The following is a 5,898-nucleotide window of genomic DNA, read 5'->3' on the forward strand; positions in this document are numbered from 1 at the left end:
TTTTGTGAGTAGTGTTTGCCCCCTGACAAGAAATCTCACCAGACCAACTGGAAAGTTTACCATCTGCCTTAAAAATTAAAATATGCATGTTATTAAAATATATAAAACTAAAATAGAAGATTAGGATTGATCAGAGGAATTGCAGATTCTCTCAAAGTCTTTAAGAAAAAAAAAACTTCATGAGAATTCTCTCTTGGATCTGTATTCATATTTAGCTGTTTTTCTAGTTGCATAAAGTCCTTTCTGACTGTGGAAAATGAAATGAAGTCCTTGTAAAAAATGGTGCCTCCCTGGGACAAATACTAGTTGAGGTACATGTGCAATTCTTTACAATATTCAGAGTTTATCTGGGAGTTTCAGGCTCTACTCAGCTTAGATTTTCAGTGTACTACTCAATACCTTAATTTTAGATATCTTACATTTAGAATAAAAGGACATAATCCTTTTCTTTGAAAGAAGAGTTCACATTAGCAGCATAGCCCTAGTCTGGTTTCTGATCTACTACTACTACCCCAGACTTCAGCATGAATTAAAAGCAAGATACTTAGAAGGGTTTTATTTTTTTTATTTTTTACTTTAAAGATTTTATTTATTTGACAAAGACGCAGCTAGAGAGGGAACACAAGCGGGGGGAGTGGGAGAGGGAGAAGCAGGCTTCCTGCTGAGCAGGGAGCCTGATGCGGGGCTCGATCCCAAGACCCTGGGATCTTGACCTGAGTCGAAGGCAGACGCTTAACGACTGAGCCACCCAGGCGCCCCTTATAAGGGTTTTATATCCTAGACTGGAGTTTTTAACATCAGAAAACACACCCAAAAGAACTATTTTGGGTTCACCATAAAACCATCTTTCACCTTTTCTTTTCTTTTTTTTTTTTTTTTTTTAAGATTTTTGAGAGAGAGAGCATGGCAAAAGGAGAAGAGGCAAAGCAGGGAGCCTGACATGGGGCTCAATCCCAAGACCCTGGGATCATGGCCTGAGAGCCGAAAGCAGATAGATGCTTAACCGACTGAACCACCCGGGCGCCCCTTTCACCTCTTAATAAACCATTTAAACCTTTAACTATTGGGCCCGTAATCGGCAGAAGTGGAAGGTAAAAGGACCATGTCTGTTTTCACCACTGTTTACCAAGTGCCTGGCAGAGTACTTGCCAAAGTGGGCATTTAATATTTGCTAAACAAATAGTATTTTTACGTGTTGGCTTAGTTTTTAAGTATACCAAATTTGTACTTGACCCATCATATGGGTCAATATATGTTCATGTTTGAGGTGAGACATACAAGGGTAACTATTGGGCAGTTGGAAATTAAATGTTAGTGAGCTAGCCATAGAAAAAGACAGACACCCTTATTCTCTGCCTAGCCTTTCCCAAGAAGTTTAGGTGAGAGGTTATGTGGGAATCTCAGGGGGATACGGTGAAGGTTTGAAAATTCTATGAGAAAAATCAAATTATTGTACCTTGGTACTTTATCATTGTTTATAAGAGGCCTACCACTGTCACCCTTATACTTTTGTCTCAAGGCTAACAAGTATGCTAATCAGTTGTGAAGCTAGTAGCTATTCAGTGATACTTTCTTTGATAAAAGCATTTTCACTAAAAAAGAGAATGGTTATGTTAGTTTTTCTCAAGCCCAAATTCTTAATTTCCACATTAGAAATTAAAACTGAGAAAAAATTTAAAATAGTAATAAATGCTTCATGTTAACATTTTCATGGAAGTAACTTTATTTAACAGAGTAATATTCTTTTCTTTTTTGCAATTCATTTCTCTCAAATGTCTGCCTCAATAGAAGGCAGCTGGATTTTTGTTTCTCTTCTGTATTGGTTGAGATATTACTTATTTGCAATTTTTGTCATTTCATGTATTTGGTCATTTGGAAAATACTGGTTCACCAAGTTATATAAATCTCCCAAATGTTGGCCCAGTTCATTATATAATATGTGCAAATTAGCTTAATATCACCACCTAGCTCATAAAAAAGGTGGTGGTGGGGGGGAACAGGTGGCTCAGTCAGCTAAGTATCCGTCTTCAGCTCAGGTCATGATCCCAGGGTGCTGGGATCGAGTCCTGCATGGGCTCCCTGCTCAGTGGGGAGTCTGCTTCTCCCTCTGCCCATTCCTCCCACCCCTGCTTGTGTGCATGTGTGCTCTCTTGCAAAAGTAAACAAAATCTTAAAAAAAAGTCCTTTTAAGTATTAGGAAGATGTGAAGCTCCTGAGACTGGATACAACTTCTCCCAAAATTCTAATTTTCACTTGAGAGTTTGAGTTTTGTCATTAACTGCTATCAACTGTTTTCCTTGAAAGGTACACTTTCTTTGTATTTGCAAAAATGTCTGCCAGATAGCCAACTTTGACAGTCATTTAGGTAAAAATGCTGTGAAAAGAAAATAGCTAATTCAGCCTGCAGCTCAGTTGCCTGAGTGTTTTTTCTTGAAACAACCACTGTACTTTAAACATGTAGCTGAAGTACTACATGCAAACTTTCTATTTCATCACTCATACTAAAGTTACATACTAAAGGTCCGGATTTCATAAAATGATTTTAATGTTTTTACAAGGGAGAGAATCTCCAGCAGACTTAGTGCTGAGCATGGAGCCGATGCAGGGCTCGAACCCACAACCGTAAGCCGAAACCAAGAGTCGGATGCTTAACCAACTGAGCCACCCATGTGTCCCTCACAAGGACATTCTTAAGTGGAACTGCTACTGCCCCTCCCCTTACCCTGCAAATGCATGGCCGTAAACAATGACTACACTTCGGTACCACTGCCTTGATTAATAATGCCAAGGTGCCAGCACTTTTACCAACTTTTGCTTTCTCACCATTAGTGAAAACATCAGTATAAAACGGGGGATTTTAAAAAGTTACTCAAAGGGTGCCTGGCTGGCTCAGTTGGTAGAGCATGTAACTCTTGATCTCAGGTTTGTGAGTTTGAGCCCCACAGTGGGTGTAGAGATTACTTTTTAAAAATAAATTTAAAAAAATAGTAAAAAGCTACTCAACACTTTTAACTGTTTCAGGGCATGTGTTTGCCAAGCTTTGACAGAAGTCTCTTTGACTAGCTGATGCAGGACAAATACATGGAAAATAAGCCCAGCCATTTTTGTAGGTTCATCCACTTCTAAGGTTTAAATATACTTCTACAGACTAGATACTAATGCAGACTTTATGTCTGTACATGTTTAATATGACAATGTATTGTTAAACAAATGACACTGCCATGATTTTTACTTCTCATCCGGCAGACAATCAGCAATGTCCACTGTGTAATACAGCTTTTTTTTTTTTAAAGATTTTATTTATTTATTTGAGAGAGAGAGAGAATGAGACACAGAGAGCATGAGAGGGGGGAGGGTCAGAGGGAGAAGCAGACTCCCCGCCAAGCAGGGAGCCTGATGCGGGACTCGATCCCGGGACTCCAGGATCACGACCTGAGCCGAAGGCAGTCGCTTAACCAACTGAGCCACCCAGGCGCCCTGTGTAATACAGCTTTTTGTAAAATTTCTCAGTTACTGTGTAATTTTTTTAAAGACGTTTATTTGAGAGAGAGAGCGAGCATGAGTGGGGAGGGGCAGAGGTAGAGGGACAAGGAGAGAGAATCTCAGGCAGACTCCCCATTGAGCAGGGAGCCTGACGCAGGGCTCGATCTCAGGACCCTGAGATCATGACAAGAGCCAAAATCAAGAGTCAGATGCTGAACTGACTGAGCCACCCCAGACGCCCCAACTGTGTATTGTTTCTCCAGCAATGTCATACAGTAACTTACCCTTTAAGATACTACAGTAGCTCTTTCTTATAGTTTCTTTGGAGTTGATTCTTCCTGTGAGAGAAGTCTGGTGTATATTGGTTTAACCTTTTTAACATTTTTATTTTTATTTTTTTATTTTTAGCATTTTTAGACATAGATGGTGGCTGTAGGTTGAACAAGTAGTCATAATTTTTTTAAAGCCAATGATCCATTCTTTTATTTTTAAATCTTTTTCATTATGAAGTTATCTCTACATCCACCATGGGGCTCAAACTTACAACCCTGACATCAAGAGTCGCATGTTCTACCGACTGAGCCAGCCAGGTGCCCCACCAATGATCCATTCTTTAGGAAAATATAAATTGGTTTATTTTAGAATAAAGTTATTAAATTCTAAAAAAAAAAGTTGTACTAATATTTAAGAATTTCTTTTTTCATATTTTAAGTAAATATTTAAAACACTGCAGCAAGACAACAGAATATACTTATATTTATGTTTTAGGCATAAAGAGAGCTACAGGATTTCAAAGTAACAATTGCACAATATTGGGGGTTGCTAGGTTTATAGAAGATATAACCTAAACACTAAGTTAATTTCTAAAAACATAAATATTCATATCCTAAATGTACCACTTAAGGAAATTCTAGATAATTCAAGAATATACTGCACCACTTGATTAATATCAGTGATGTCATCACACATCATGTAGCCCCTGCACACTTATGAGAATAAGATGAAAGGGTAAATAACGTAAATAACATCATCCTAGTATTACTAAGTTTTATCCCTGAAGACCTCCCTATGCTTAGGCAACAGACAGCCATAAATAAGCACTGTCCTGCCCTCAAGAAGCAACCTGAAAAAGTAGGGAAATCTCCAATTACACAATTACTAATTTAATTATGATTGTCAGAAGTACTAGGACAACATTCAAGCGAGGGATCCAATGTAGTGGAGCTAAGGGCATCAAGAAAGGTTTCCTTGAGAAGTTTGTGCTGAGACAGTTCTTCTCAGTGAATGACATTCAGTCAGTTATTGAGTCCTTTAACTTCCTTTCCATTATGAGTGCCATCACTCTATAACAAACCACATTACCTCATGTCTGGACTACTGTAAAAGAACCTTCAAATTTCTCCATCCCTGCAACCCATCTGGTATCCTGCAGTTAGATTAATTTCCTGAAAGACCATTTCCACTAAAAAAAAAAAAGTTTCCATTAGAGAAAGGTAGTACCATATGCTGGTAAGGAATACTGACTAATAAGCAAGTCTAATAAGCAAGTCTGACCTGAGTTTAAATCCCTGGTCCTTAATTTGTTGGTGTGTCTACAGAAAAGTTGTTCAACTTTTTTAGTTTCCTATTCTGAAAGATGGGGTTTTATAATATTAGGACCACACTAAATACATTAGCAATGAGTTCGGCACACTATAGCATACACAATTGGCACTCAATGATTATTATTAGTTCATTTCTTCTAACCCAACTGTTTCCATTAGCCTTTGCCTATAGTACACAATAGATTTATGTTGTCATTATTTATTATAAAAGTTTGGGAAGAGATTTTTAACCAAAGATCGGTAAAAAGAGGAAAGGTTGTGAAGAGTGTTGAATGAGTTGATCAGAACCCATACACTAGTGGGGCTGGTTAGTTGGTAAAATAGCCAGGTGTATAAACGTGATCTGAAAATGTGTCACTGCTATCAGCAGGAAGATCCAATCTTAAACATGCTAAAGAACAAAAAACTCTAAACCTAAAAAACAGGGTGACTAAATATCAGGACAAACTGGTAAAAATTAACTATCTTTTACTATTTGTGTGCACTGACAGTTTTAAGATTCCTATCCTAAGGGTCTCAAATTCTGATGACTATGAACTCTAGGCATAAAGCTGGAAAACAGGATTATTGAATGTGACCATGACTCGGAGATACAATCAGAGAGGCAGAAATAATTTTTTTTTTTTAAGATTTTATTTATTTATTTGACAGAGAGACAGCGAGAGAGGGCACACAAGCGGGGTGGGGGGGGGCAGTGTGAGAGGGAGAAGCAGGCTTCCTGCAGAGCAGGGAGCCCAACGCGGGGCTCAATCCCAGGATCCTGGGATCATGACCTGAGCTGAAGGCAGACACTTAACGACTGAGCCACCCA

The sequence above is a fragment of the Phoca vitulina genome, unplaced genomic scaffold (genome assembly GCF_004348235.1).
Source record: "Phoca vitulina isolate PV1807 unplaced genomic scaffold, GSC_HSeal_1.0 scaffold13, whole genome shotgun sequence".
NCBI lineage: Eukaryota > Metazoa > Chordata > Mammalia > Carnivora > Phocidae > Phoca > Phoca vitulina.